At 42.4% G+C, this 15824-nt stretch overlaps 1 pseudogene; it reads right to left on the bottom strand.

The window, feature by feature from the left end:
* Positions 1–253: 253 nt before the first annotated feature.
* LOC102491105 (neuroplastin pseudogene) lies at positions 254–3595 on the bottom strand (annotated as a pseudogene).
* Positions 3596–15824: the final 12229 nt, after the last annotated feature.

Here is a 15824-nt window from a genome sequence, read left to right as displayed (position 1 = left end):
CATTACGCTAACTGCTGGTTCCCCTATTTAAATATTTTAACAAAGGAGGAAAAGCAACATTCACAGCACATCAAGACCAAAATAGTTTACACCTTCTATGCTGAAGCATTGTTTAAAATGTACCTGGCTAGGTCACCCTTACAGGAAAGGCTACATAAGGCATGCTTTAGACAGTCGTGTGGTGTTACTCATTCGAAAGGGGAGAGAACCAAAGAGGTCCAAGCAGAAAATTTATCAGGTCATGTTGCTGCCAGTCTCAGGAACCTACAGATAGTATAAGCAGTGCTTAATTTGTGTTTCTCTGGCGCAAGTTTTTATCTTTGTGACTGTTGGTAGAGTTGGTTTTCATTGGTCCAGCTGGTGCGTCATCGTTGGGGACTTCATCTGGCCTCTTCCTCTTCTCATACACGACGATGATCACCGCGAGGATGACGATCTCAGCCAGAATCCCTGGGAAAGGCCAGAGTGGGGCCAGGTGGCTGCACAACCGGAGGACAGTGACCTTGGCGGTGGTGCCGTTGCGGTTGGTAGCGTTAACATTCGTACTCGCCAGGGTCCTCCGTGATCTGGAGGTTCAAGGTGTTCAACTCGGTGTAGTTTTCCTTGTTGATGATAAAGAAGCGGCCAGAGGTATTGACAATCTCCATGGGCACACCGTTCTGCTTCTTGTGCAAGATCCACTCTGGGTGGGGGTAGCCCACTGACTTGCAGTACATCATGGCGTCCTGCCCTTCATTCTTGTTCTCACTTCGCTTATGGCCAGTGATGTCAGGAGCAGCTTTGACTTCGACGGTGGCGTTTGCTTTGGGAGCGCTGACAAAGTGAAATACACAGTGATATTCGCCTGATTCCTCAGCTCTTGGCTTATTGATCCTGTACTCCATGTTGCTGGCATTCTTCTGAGTGGCAGACAGTTCTACACCATTCTTGGTCCAGTAGCTGAACTTGAGGGAGTGAAAGCTGGAGGTGAGGTTACACTGCAGGGTGACAAGGATACCAGAGCCATCTCGAATAATGACCTCTTCGCTGGTGACAATCCTTGGCTTGTTCTGAGCGGCGCCTGGCCCCGGGAACAGGGAGCCAGACACCAGCAGCAGAGAGAGGGCCAGCGCCCAGGGCTGCAACAAGCCTGCCACCCTCCCTAGTGGCAGACTGAACCAGGAATGGGCTGAGGGAGGGGAGGAAGGGAGGGGGTGGGCGAGTGCGCGATGGAGAGAGCGAGGGAGACAACCCAATAATTATTTATATTTTTCAAAATATTTATTCTTTCCATTGCTTGTCATTTGTTTCCTCTTTTTTTTTTTTTTTTTTTTTTGCCAGAGGGCAAATAAAATGGTCACACCACAATCCCTTCTCCACCATTTCTCTCTTCTTTTAGAATTTCAGGCATGCATGCCCATGTGTTCAGTGTTTCCCCAGCTACTGGAACTGGGATTTGAACCACTTAGTCAGATATGTGGAATCCAGCTGCCTTAACGATCATGCCACTGGCTGGCCCAGTGCTCCCTTATTTCTAAGTTTTTATCTTAGATTATATTCTTAAAATGTTGCCAGAGGGTGCATGCATTCACTGGAGAGAGTCAGAGTGGTCAGGGAAACAAGAAGGCATCCCTGCTATGGGGAATGGTCATGCTTGCAATCCTTTTCCTCCATTTCTTCCTCCTCCCAGGACCTTGGGCACAAATGTATATGCTCTTGGCATGTTTCTCAGGCTGCTGGGCCCAGGACTTCAACCATGCAATTGGCCATGTGGAATCCAGTGGTCTTTTTTTTTGGATAGGTTTTTGCTATAGGGCACATGTGATCACCAGAAAGACAGAGAGAGACAGACAGACAGAAAGCAAGAAATCACCTCCCACGGGAGATGGCCATGCCACAATCCCTTTTCCTCCATTTTCCTATCAGGATCTTGGGCATGCACACACACACCCTCGGCGTGAGTTTAAGCCACTGGGTCTGGGACTCAAACCGTGGTCCAGGACTCAAAACACGTTCGACTACATGGGAGTCCAGCGACATAGCCATTACGCCAACTGTAGGTCCCAGATCCAGTGTTCTTAACCACCACACCTTTGGCTGGCCTAGATCATGTTTTTTCTCTGTACCAAGAACATCCTTTTGCATTATCTGCTAGTTTCTTGCCTTTATTTGTCTGAAACAGTCCTTATTTTCCATTTATTTTTAAGAATATTTTCACTGGATACAGAGCCCTAGGTTGGCAATCCCCTCTCCCCCAGTCATTTTGAAGATATCCTATTGTTTTATGGTTTCCATTGTTTTTGTTGTCAGTCATGTTATTGTTCTACTGCAGGTATCTGGTTTTATCTGACTGCTTTTAAACGATGTTTTTTCCTTTGCATTTAATATTTAACAGTTACATTATACTGTGCTTAGGTTTGGTTTTCTTTGCATTTATCCTGCTCAAGGTTTATAGTATTTCTTGAATCTGTAGTTAAACTTTTTTCATCAGTTTTGGAAAATCCTCAGTCAATCTTTTCAGAAATGGTGTCTGTTCATGTTCTTGCTGTCTTCTCCTCCTGACTTCCCACTTAAATGTCTGTTAGGCTTTTTCAGTGAGCCTCGCATGTTTACTACACTCATTTTGTTATCTACTGTCTTTTAATTTTCCATCTGTCTGTTTTCTTCTGATCTATATTCCAGTTCAGTCATCTATTCTGTTGTTAAATCCATCCTTCTCATTTAAATTTCAGTTTTCCTTTTTAGTTCCCAAGTTTTATTCAACAACTAATACAAAATATTCCAGATAACCGAGTTTTAATCCTCACCTTCCTCCTCTTTTTTAAAAATTTTTATTATCATCATAATCTTATTTATATTACATTGGATTACATTAACTTTACAGTGTATTACATTGCTTTTTCAAAAGGGAATGCCATGCATGTCAGTCAATACAGAGACATTAATCTCCCCACTTCATCATTCAATATCTTTTCTATGTTTTTCCCAATCATTATTATTATTATTCTAATTATTTTTTAAAACAGTCACTATCTCTCATTTTGCTTGTAAAAAGATTTGCCCATCATGAAATACTTCTCAGACCAATCCAGTTGAGAATACTATACCTGTCATCACCAACAGGTAATAAGCCATATCTGTTTCCCACTGACGTCCTGCCTCTCTATTGTTCTCTTGCTATCTTTCTCTATCCTCTTCTCTTCACCTCTCCCATTCCACACTGTCCTATTCTCATTAAGTACCTTCACTGCTTTTAGGTCCTCCAATTTTTCACTCTCTACCATAGAGTGCCACACTTTTCCAATCCATTCATCAGTTTGTGGACATTTAGGTTGGTTTCCTCCTCTTCTTCATCCTGGTTCATCTGGAAGTAACATTATTTGTAACTCTCTTTGCTGTTAGCAACTACACGCAACCAATCCCACATAGATTTTTCTTCTTCAAATATTTTTTGGTGAGATATTTCAAATATCTTCTGGAAAAAAGGCACCTGGGAAGTTATGGTGATCTTGTTCTTGCTCCTTTCCATGGTTACAACACTTCCACCAAGATTCCCAGCTTTTCCATTCACTTTGATTCTCTCTTGGAGAAACTCCTCAAAATTGGCAGCATCCATGATTCCATCTTCTACAGCGTGGGTGCAGTCAAGGGGAAACTTCAGAACCTGCTCCTTTTTTTTTTTTTCCCCTCTTCACCACAAGCTTTTTTTACTGGCTCCATGGGGGCAGCGAAGGCAGCTCAGTTTTCTTTTCAGTTTTATCATTTCCATTGATTCTTTACTTCGTGTTTAGTTCTCTGTCCAATTTGTCTTATTATTTAATTTCTCAAGCATATTCATTACAGTTTAATTATATTCAATACTTGCAATGATGATAGTTACTTCTACTGTTTTTTTATCTCTTTCTTTGGACAGCATTTCAGCTCCTATTTTGGTTTATAATCAATAGTTGCATATGAGAAACAGCAGCCTCAAATGCCAACTCATCTCTCCTGGCTTCTATGTGTGGCTATGTTTGATTGAGTGCCAGATATTGTGAGTGAAAAATTATAGAGATAGTTCAAGGTTCTGGATAATTTTTATTTTTCCCCCATAGGTGATCTCTTTTTTTAATTTTCCTTTAAGCAGCCAGGCCGAGGAAGATTAGTTTAATTCATTCAAGATTTAAGTTTATTCATTGCTTGGCCTCAGTCTTTAGGAAAGCTGTCCTATCTTTTTGTTTGTTTGTTTCTGCCGTAGGGCACATGTGTTCACCAGAGAGAGCCAGTCAGAGGGAAAGTGAGAAATCACCCCCAGAGGGGAAGGCCACTCCACAACCCCTTCTTCCTCATTCTCCTCTTGGGATCATGGGCACACATGCACACACACCTGGCATGATTGTCAAGCCATTGGGTCCAGGATTTGAACTGCAGTCAGCCATGTGTGAGCCCAGTGCCTTAACTACCCTGTCACCTACTGGCCCCAAAAGCTGTTATTTCTTTTTTCTTTTTTTTCTTTTTGGAGAGGTTTTGGCCATAGGGCATGTGCACTCACCAGAAAGATAGAGACAGAAAGCGAGAAATCACTCCCGGGGCGGGAGGGGGCCATGCCGCAATCCCTTCTCCTCCATTCTCCTCTTGGGATCTTGGGCACGAACACACACGTGCCTCATGTGAGTTTAAGCCTCCGGGTCCAGAACTCGAACCGCAGTCAACTACATGGAGTCCAGCAACATAGCCATTACACTAACTGCTGGTCCCCCAAAAGCTGTCATTTCTTTATTGTTTGTTTTATTTGTTTGTTTTTTTTAGATTTATTTTATTGAACTTTGTTTGTTTTAATTTGACCAGAGAGGGACAGCGAGAGAGAGAGAAAGTTGCCAGGTCCAGGATTTGAACCATGGTCAGCCGTATGGGAGGCCAGCGCTTTTAACCACCATGCCACCTGTCAGCCCCTATTTCTTTATTCTTACTTCTAGAACATAGCCCTCATAGTCCTATCCAGAAGCCTAGTATTTTTCCAGGGCCTCTCTTCCTTTTCAGACTTGGGATTCTGATTTTTTACCTCTTAGTACCATGAGACAGCAAGAACTCTGATAAACTTTGCACACTTTTGACTGCTGCTTCGACTTCCAGAATTGACGATCATATCAAGGGGAAAAGTGGCCCTAAATAACAGGCACGTCTCTCTTGGCTTTCTTTCTACTCATGAATCTTGGTCCTACATAGTCTTACAGAATTGGAGACTTTCTCTTTAAATCAGTCTGTTTGATTAAGCAATACATGACCATATGTGTGTTGGGGGGGGGAAGCTTTACTTAATGATGTTTAATAGTTAAATATTAGAATTCACAGAAGAGTGTATATTGTCTAATCCATTTTCCTGCAAGGTACAGGTGAAACTTCCAGTCCCTCCAGTAAGTGTTCATACAACTTCTGCTTAAATATTTCTGGAAAGGTGAGATAGGTACCGAAAGTCAGCCCAACCCATATCAGGGGGCTACAATCATTAGAAAATGTCTCATTACATTTTATAAACACAACAACAAAAACTCCATCTATTACAAGTTTTTCAGTCCTAGTATTAGCCTCTGAAACAACAAGAGAATGAATTTTTTTTCACTCTTCTCTAATCCATACCTTTGAAAGTATTAGTGTGGTGGTCACAATCCCTCTCATTATGAAAAAAGTCTACTGATTATGATAATAATAAGTAAAAAGTCCACTGGCTAAATACTTACAGTTTTTTTTTTTAAGAGGTTTTTGCTACAGGGTGTGTGTGCTTGCCAGAAAGACAGAGAGAGACAGAAAGTGAAAAATTTCTCCCCGTCCCCCAGGGGAGATGGCCATGTTGTAGTCCCTTCTCCTCCATTCTCCTCTTGGGATCTTGGGCATGCACGCACACGCGCCCAGCGTGACTTTAAGCCACTAGGTCCGGGACTTGAACCACAGTTGACTACATGGGAGTCCAGCGACATAGCCATTACTCCATCTGCTGGTCCCAATATTCATAGTTCTTTTTACCTAGTATCTATCAAGATAGGTTTTCCTTAGGCAACAGTGGTGTGAATTATTTTTAGAAATAAAATAGGACTTTATATTTATTTTATTTTTTGCTAAAGAGTGTGTGGTTTTCTCAGAGAGAGTGAGACTTTCTTTCCTCACCCCCATGGAGAATGGTAGCACCACAATCCCTTTTCCTCCAACTCTCTGTCATTTTGGAATTTTGGGCATACACATACTAGCGTCTGGTGTTTTCCTCCAGCTGCTGGGTTGGGGCTCAAACTGTGTGGTCAGCCCTTTGGGCCTGGCTGCTGCACCTGGGCCAGTACAGTGTCCATGTTCTGGGCTGCCCAGAGTTTAGGGCAGGTCATGGCATGAAGACCTTTTTAGGGGTGCCTCTCTGTTTCTCTCTCTCATGGAGGAAATAAATAGCCTTTATAAAATGTATGTGTAGACTATCTCAAATTTGTTGTTTTTATTGAAAAATACAATTTTGAGCCAGGCAGTGATGCAACAGTGACACAGCTAGACCACCTAGGTGGGGTCCTGGGTTTGCAACTTGGGGCTTCCCTGAGTTCTCCAGGAGCACGTACACATGCCCATTACCTGGGCCAGCTGAGACTGGGGCTGGGTCTTGGCATGGAAGCCCTGTTGGGAGTGCCTCTCTTTTATGCTCTCTCTCTCAGAAAAAAATAAATATGTAAACTTAAAAATCATAATCTTGTGGCCAGCAGGTGGTGTGATGGTTAAGGCTCTGGACTCTCAAATGGCCAACCACAGTTTGAATCCTGGACCTGGTGGTTTGCTTTCTCTATTTTCTTCCCTTTCTCTCTCTCTCTGGTGAGTGCATGGGCCCTATAGCAAATTAAAATAATAATAATAATAATAAATAAAACTAAATGAATAATTCCTTTATAAAACACAGTTTCTTCATGTATATAAAAGAAATTAGAAGGATATACTTCAAAATGGTTAAATGTTGTGAGATTACTAATTATTTTATTTTATTTGGGCTTTTAGGGTTTTTTTTTTTTTTGGAGAGGTTTTTGCTATAGGGCGTGTGCGCTTGCCAGACAGACAGAGAGAGACACAGAGACAGAAAGCAGGAAATTCCCCCGCAGGGGGATGGTCATTGCCACAATCCCCCCTCCTCCAGTCTCCTCTGGGGATCTTGGGCACACATGCACACACACGCCCGGTATGAGTTTTAAGCCACCAGGTCTGGGATGCGAACCGCGGTCGATTACATGGGTGTCCAGCAACATAGCCATTACACTAACTGTTGGTCCCTGGGCTTTTTGGTATTTTTAATTCCCTGAAATTATCATATTTTATGAAATATCATTTGAAAAGAAGGGCCTAGTTTATGAATCTCCCACCGTTTGGGAGGAGGAACTACTTATAATTTCCTCAATACTGAGAACACTTTAAGAATTAAGAATGACAGAAAGATTTAATAAAACTAAATGCAATTTTTAGAATTAGAGAAGACAACGCTTCTCTATTTCACCAGCAAATGACTCCCAGTTTAAAATTCACTGACTGCTGGCACATGTAGGATGTTAAATATTTCTCCATTGGAAAATTAATTATCTCCCTTTTGAAAAAGCTGGTTCACATGGCAGACTGCAAAGGGGGCCTTTGTCCTCCCTCTTGCCGACATACAAGTGCTAAGAAGGTTTTTATCCGGTCCAGAGCCCCTTCCTTTCCAGTTTTGTGTATGGGCCGTCAACCTATGTCTCATGACTGATATTTGAAATAGCACATGCTGTCACTCTCTTCCTCACCCTGTAGCCCTTATCATTTTTAGCTAGATGGGAGGATTCAAAACAATGAGGGTTCCCTATATCAGATGTGAAACTACAGACAGACAAATATGACTTGGATGGAGAAGGTGCCATGAGTGAGTTGTTTTTGACACTGTGGCCTCCAGCATGTTCCAGTTATTCGTATACATTTATATCTTCTTTTTTAAAAATAGTGTGGTGATCTTGGGACCAGCAGTTGGTGTAATGGCTATGTCGCTTGACTCCCACATAGTTGACTGCAGTTCGAGTCCCGGACCCGGTGGCTTAAACTCACGCCGGGCGCGTGCCCATACCCCTGGGGGTGATTTCTCACTTTCTGTCTCTCTGTCTCCTTCTGGTGAGCACATGCCCCCTATAGCAAAAACCTTTCCAAAAACAAAAAACGTATGGTGATCTTTTTTTTTTATTAATTATTATTTTTTTGAGAGGTTCTTGCTATAGGGTGCATGCGCTCGCCAGAAAGACAGAGAGACAGAAAGCGAGAAATCACCCCCCGAGGGGATGGCCACACTGCAGTCCCTTCTCCTCTGTTCTACTCTCGGGATCTGGGGCATGCATGCACACGTGGTCGACTACATGGGCGTCCAGCGACATAGCCATTATGCTAACTGCTGGTCCCAATAGTATGGTGATCTTTGGTATAAAATTATATTTCTATTTATAGCCATTTCTATATATTTTTCTGCTTTCAAAGCTTCTGTCACAGCTCAGACATTTCATGGGTTTAATTCTTATGAATTTAATGGATAAGTTAATAAATACATGATATATAAGAATTTCTTTTGAAATTTCTATTCCTCTATTTTATTCCCCCATGTTTTTTCCTCCCTTCCTTTGTCTCCTATAGCTCTTCTTGGTCTTTCTTTCCTTTGCTTAAAGTTTATTTATTGAGGGAGAGAGAGTCAAATACCTGCAGCAGGGTATTTACTTCATGATTCCCTCGCCCCCGGCCCTCCAGCCACACGGGATCACAGGCTAGCCTGGAGTGTTCAGGCTGATTGAGATCTCAACCAGGGTTCCCATATAGCTCCAGCATCTTTTATTTATTTAATATTTTTTTTAGAGACATTTTTGCCATAGGGTGTGTAAGCTTGCTGGAGAGACAGAGAGAGACGAGACAGAGAAACAAAGTGAGAAATCACCCCCTTAGGGAGATGATCTTGCCACAATCCCTTCTTCTCCATTTTCCTCTTGGGATTTTGGGCACGCATACTCATGCACCTAACGTGAGTTTAAACTGCCAGGTCTGGGACTTGAACTGCTATTGACTATGTTGGAGTCCAGTGACCTGACCATTACGCCACCTGCTGGTACCAGCTCCAGCATCTTATACTACCTTTGCTCCCTACTACCTTTGCCACTATGGGCCAGCTGTTCACTCTTCTGCTTATTGCTCTTGCCTTCAGAGTCGCCAGTTTCGGCCCCAGTCGTTGCTCTATGGACTCGAAGTTAAGTCACGTGCTCACCCAGTGTGCTGTGTCTGCCCTTTGTCCTCATGCCCATTTCTCGGTTCCTCGATTCTGCTCTGCATTACAGGGAATTATATATCCCCCAGGCTCCCGCGAGCACTGCTCCAGTCAGTGTCACCTAAACGGGAGGCAAGCGAAGGTATTTCTCTTTTCCTTTAAGCTTTAAGCAACATCTCCAGCTGTCACTGTGCTGTCTCTGTGACTTCTCCTAAGGGATGCCCCTGTCTTGGTCCTAGCACCCACTGGGCCATCCCCACTGCAGTGCTCCCGCTGCTGTGACCTGGCCTCTGGGCTTAACTCGCCCCTGCTCATACTGGGGTTGCAACACTCTTCCTGGGATAGTGAAGCATCTCAGTTCCTCCATCCCCTCCAGAACCAACTCTTTGTATTAAATTTCCTTTGTTCGTTAGTCTCGGAGTGGTTTCTGTTTCCTCACTGGACCCTATTGTTATACTCTACAAAATATATTTCCTTGCCAAGTTATACTATTAGGATGTTACATAATTCTGAAAAGAGACCCAGGAAGACAACACAGTACAGTGTGTGGTAATGTTAATCTTGAGCATGGTAAGTTGATTTTAGTCCTATTGTAAAACTTGGAAGCCCCAAATCACTGTTTGCCAAATGGGAAAAAATAAATACATTGGTATTGAGGGGAAGGAAATGTTATTTTTAAGGGTTTAAGGTACATATTTAAAACAATAGGATGCTTAAAAAAAGAAAACTGTAAGAATGTATAAAAATAAGGCAGTTCCCTCGGAAATATTAAAAATCCTGACTTCCTTCACACAAAAAGTACACCTATTTAGAAAGTAAAAATATTCAGTTGTGCTTTTTAAGACACGTTTACATTTATTATGCTTCTAAATTAATATGAAGTAATAAATCCATGGGATACGAGCTTTGCGCTAGCAAAATATTGAGGCATACAAAAATGAATAAGATGAAAATAATTCAAAAGAGAAAACATAGGAAGAAAAACTGTGCACACGTTGAGATGAAGTTCGTGCATAAAAATCACATTTCACTGAAGTTAAATTTTACTAACCTTTGTCCCAGCCTGAGGCACAACATATTGGACTTCGGGGCTGGAAGCCATATGCTCACTGTGGTTAGAGTCCCTGGCCAAGTAGACCTGAAAAAGATGCTGGGCACATGTGCAAGTGCCCAGGATCTGGCAGGCTGCAAGGCTGGAGGATGGGGATCTCAGCGTGACCTAGGCCTATAGGGGGGTGCTTCGATCCTTCCCTTTCATTCTCCCCTATCTCTCTTTCTGTCTTTCTCATGTGCTCTACCATGGATGGAGAAAATTTAACTCGATTTATTTATTTATTTTTTATTTGCCAGAAGGCATGTGTGCTTGCCAGAGAGAGCAAGAGAGGAGAGGGAGAAAGTACCCTCCAACAGAGCATGGTCACTCATCTTCTATTTCTCCATTTCCGTGTGCATATACTCACATGGACACAGCGTGTTTTTCAAGTCACTGAGCTGGGATTTGAACCACAGCTGGCCGTGTGGAGTCTGGCTCCTTTACCCACTAAGCTGTGGGGCCTGCCCCAAAAGTAAATTTAAAAGGTGATTCTGCCCTAAATTCTTTTTCTATCAAGGAGATTTTAAGTGTGAATTTCCTGATTTTGATGGTTGCATTATAAAGTATACCCAGTTATAGGGCATGAATTCAGCAACTTAACCCTCAATTCATTTAAGAAAATCATTTTTGTACTGGATGTGAAACTTTTCTTTAAGTGTAAGATGGTATTACAATAAAATGATATATACCAAAAAAGAAAAAAAAAAAAGACCCCAATTCTCTTACAGTTCTCTGGGTTAAGACTTTGTGCAGGGTTTCACTGGGCAGTTTTTGTAGTGCTTATAGTCATTCACTCAGCCGTACCCAACTAGAGACCATGCTTGATGGCAAGAAGACTTTACCCATTGGCTCTCTGAGCTCCTCCAAGCACTCCACCCCCTTTCCCTGTACCCAGAGTACCAACATTTGGAAGTCTAGTGTAAGAGTTTTCTAGCCTTGGGACCCACCGATGGTGTAATGGTTACATCATTGAACTTCCACGTAGCTGACCGAGGTTCCAGTCCCGGACCTGGCAGCTTAAAACTCACACCGGGTGCTTGTGCGTGCATGCCCAACATCCTGAGAGGAGAATGAAGAGAAGGGATTGCAATGTGGCCATCCCCCCCGGGGGGTGATTTCTCACTTCCTGTTTCTCTGTCTCTCTCTCTCTGTTTCTCCAGTGAGCGCATGTGCCCTATAGCAAAAATATCTCTCAAAAAAAAAAAAAAATCGGTTTTCTAGCCTAATGGCTGGATTCCTAGAGAGCAATGGAGGAAACAGCCAGAGGTCTTAACGGCCTTTCACCTGGACAGTTGTTCCACAAGGTGTGTTCACGCTGTGAAGAGTAAGTCAGGTGGGACCAGCAGTGGGTGGGGTGGTGGCTAAGGTACTGAACTCTCACATGTCTGACCTCAGTTCGTCTCAGAGCTGGAGGCTTGAAAATCATGCAGGGCACATGTGCAGACATGCTCAAAATCCTGAGAGGGACTAGAGGTGGAGGGATTGTGGCGTGGTTCCTGGGGAGGGTGGGGAGGTGGTTTCTCACTTTCCCTCTCTCTGTCTCTCTCTAATGAGCTCACATGTCCATAGCAAAAACCTTAAAAAAATTAATCAGGCTATATGTACTTAAAATTTTTGTGTCCTTCATAGTATGTATGCTACTGCAATGAAAAAGTAAACATAAATTATATTTACTGTTTTTCTCACTGCAGATTCTCTTTTTTGAAAAGTTTTTCTACTTACCATCACGTGATATGAACAAATTCTTCCAAAGGTGAGGCCAAGATATGATAGTAATGTAAGCAAAGGCATTTTGGATGACCTCCTTTATCAACCATCTACTAACATGGCCTAGCAAATATGGATGCATTTTGCCTCATTCTAGAAAATAAAGACCTATGTACCTCAAGACTCAGGAAATTTTCACTGTGCTGATGTAAGCAAGAGAGATGAGCACCCATCTGATGGCAGGATACCTTTCAGCATTTTCTCTGGGCAGAGATGGGCATATCTTCTTTCTTGCTAGGAGAACTGACTGACCAAAGAAAACTTGTTAGCCTTCCATCCTGAGGACACTTTTTTACAGGTCTGCCCCTGGGAGCAACCACACGCCTGCCCCTGCTCTTCGTCGAGTGGTCTTGGCTCTCAGAAAACAAGGCTGCCTGGAGACTTGTTCCAGGGATATTGCAATCCAAAGAGCCACAGGTTCTGCTCCTACTCAAAGGAAGCAATATGAAAACATGAGCGATTTGATTTAAGACAAACCCAGCTAAGACAGATTGTACCTGAACAAGCACCAAATTATGGAAAATTAAGTGTGTGGATTAGATCTTGGTCATTTTTCTTAATGGAGAACTAAAGAGCTGATGGAAATTATCAGACAAAAGATTAAAGCATGGAACATAAATGTATTTCATTATTTAAAAAGTGAATAGCTACCAATAGACCAAAAAGGAAGTAAAAATAAAGAAAACAAAAATATAAATTTATAAATAGATATGCCATCAAGATAACAGAAAAAAGAGTTGTACAGCTTGACACATTCTGATAAAATTTACAAATTTCAAAGATAAATTTTATGCATTTTAAAAAAGAAAAATACTGGGAGCAGTGGATGGCGTAATGGTCGCTTTGCTGGATTCCCACATAGTTGACTGCAGTTCGAGTCCTAGTGGCTTAAAACTCATGCCGGTCGTGTGTGCATGCATGCCCCAAATCCTGAGAGGAGAATGGAGGAAAAGGGATTGCAGCATGGTCATCCCCCCAACCCAGGGGTGGGGGTGATTTCTCACTTTCTGTCTCTCTGGAGAGAACATGTGGCCTATATCAAAAATCTCTCTTAAAAAAGAAAAAAAGAAAAGAAAAATACTTATTTACAAAGTGAAAATGAAAGATATTAGCAAAGATGTATGAAATACCAGAATGAAATATTAGACAGAAGTAAATATCCTTTAATAGAGTTTGCGTGTTACCTTTTTTTTTGGAGGAATGAACTAGACAGAAGTAAATATCCTTTAATAGAGTTTATGTGTTACCCTTTTTTTTTGGAGGAATGAATACATTTTCAGTATTTATTCTCCCTACCTAGGAACCCGATTCATCTCTCCAAGTGTCAGGTTGTCTTTTGTGTCTTAGAATAAAAGTTTATGGTTTTATTCATATAGGCTGTGCTTATATCATTTTTTAAAAATATATTTTTGTCTTGGGAATAACAGGTAGTGTAATGGCTATGTCGCTGAACTCCCATATAGCTGATCACGGTTCGAGTCCCAGACCCGGTGGCTTAAACTCATTCCAGGCGCGTGTGCGTGCATGCTCAAGATCCTGAGAAGAGAATGGAGGAGAAGGGATTGCGGCATGGCCATACCCCCTGGGGGGTGATTTCTCACTTTCTGTCTCTCTGTCTCTCTCTGTCTTTCTGGCAAGCGCACATGCCCTATAGCAAAACCTTTCCAAAAAAAAAACAAAAAAGATTTGTGCCTTATGGCTCATGTACTTGACAGAGAGAGACAGAAGAAACAGTGAGAAGGAAAGTGGGAAATCACCTCCCTGGCGTTATGGCCACACTGCAATCCCTTCTTCATTCTACTTCTGGGATTTGGGGCATGTGAGCACAAGCGCCTGCTGTGAGTTTCAAGCACCTGGTGTGGGTTTCAAGCCCCAAGGTCTGGGACTCAAATTGAGGTTGGGCACATGGGAATCCAGTGCCTTAACCACTATGACACCTGCTGGTCCTGGTCTTGCTCAGATCTTAATGGATTTAATCTCTAGTATTGCATGCTTTTTGGTCTTGCCTGTTCGTTTCATTACATATGGTCTTGCTCAGATCTTAATGGATTTAATCTTTAGTATTGCATGCTTTTTGGTTTTGCTTGTTAGTTTCATTACACTTTCTTTCTTTCTTTCTTTCTTTCTTTCTTTCTTTCTTTCTTTTTTTGAGAGGTTTTATTCTATAGGACGTGTGCACTTGCCAGAAAGAGACAGAGAGAAACAGAGAGACAGAAAGTGAGAAATGATCCCCCAGGGGGATGGCCACACCATAATCCCTTCTCCTCCATTCTCCTCTCGGGATCTTGGACACGTATGCACATGCGCCTGGCATGAGTTTAAGCCACCAGGTCCAGGACTCGAACCGTGATCGACTACATGGGAGTCCAGTGACAGTCATTACGCCAACTACTGGCCCCATGTTTCATCACATATTCTAAATGGTTACAACTAGTACACACTGACTATAAATAATGACCATTTTTTCTATTATATTTCATAATTTATCTTTTATTTTTTTTTGCTTATCCTCTGTTTATTTACAGTTTGGTGGCATAAAAAGACTAAACGGATAGGTGGGAATCTCAAGGATCTCCACTGATGGAAACATTTTCCTTCTGACCATGAAGGCTTAAAAACTAGAAGAGCACAGGGTGGCAGGGTTAGAAAGAACATCTTTAGGGTCAGCAGGTGGTGTAGCAGTCACCTTGCTGGACTCCCACATGGCCGACTGTGGTTCAAGGCCTAGACCTGGTGGCTTGAAACTCATCCTGGGTGCTTATGCATGTGGGCCCAAGATCCGGGAAGGAGAATGGACTGAGGTGTGGCAATCCCCTCTGGGAAGTAATTTCTCACTTTCCTTCTTACTGTCTTTGTCTCTTTTTCTCGCAAGTGCATGTACCCTAAGGCAAAAAACTCTTAAAAAAAAAAAACTGGGAAAAAAGAAAATCTTTGCAAATGGGCCACTAGGTATAATAATGAGAGGTGTCTTTCCCTCTACCTCACTACTTGGCTCCTGGGGCTATGTATTCTGGCTATGATCACCATCTACTGATCACTTTTTAAGACCAAGTATTATACTATAAGCTTAAAAGGTGTGTCCCCAGCTTGGAGATAAGGGACTTGCAAGTAGTCCATTCCACTATTCTATAAGGCCAGCTGGTTTGGAGAATAAGTAGGTGGTAAGATAAGCACATCTCCATTAGTATCGGTTCATGGTCTTGCTTCTTTTGCTGTAAAATCAGTTCTTTGGACAGAAAGCAATGTTGTATGGGATACCATGATGGAGATTAAGGTACTCAGCAAACCCACAGGCAGTACTGCTGGAGGGAGCATAGTAAGTAGTAAAGGGAAATCCACGTTCAGAGCAAATGCTTACCTTCGTCTTCACCACAGTAGACGGTGTTAATCATTGGATCCCTGAATGTGTGCCAGTTCAAGGTCTCAGCGCTGGGTTCTGCAGCACTAAGTGTTGATGGACATAGGCGTCCCCAACGTGTTCGTCATTCCACAATAAGTAGAGTTTTGTAGCAATCTACATGGTTGTCTAAAATAAAGACATTTCCCAGCCTCCCTTGCAGTTTGACCTTGTGATTAGATTCTGGTATATAGGATGTGAGCATAAACTATGTGTAATCTTCAGGCATGCCCTTCAAGAGGCATAATGAGCTTCCCTTACCTTCTTCATTTCAGCCGTCTAAGATGTGAACCTGATTCTGGGAACTAGAGTAACTGCCTTGAATGACAAAATGG

The sequence above is a fragment of the Tupaia chinensis genome, unplaced genomic scaffold (assembly GCF_000334495.1).
Source record: "Tupaia chinensis unplaced genomic scaffold, TupChi_1.0 Scaffold000112_1, whole genome shotgun sequence".
NCBI classification, from domain to species: Eukaryota; Metazoa; Chordata; class Mammalia; order Scandentia; family Tupaiidae; genus Tupaia; species Tupaia belangeri.
The sequence above is the reverse complement of the archived record's forward strand: the minus strand, read 5'-3'. Positions and strand labels throughout refer to the sequence as shown.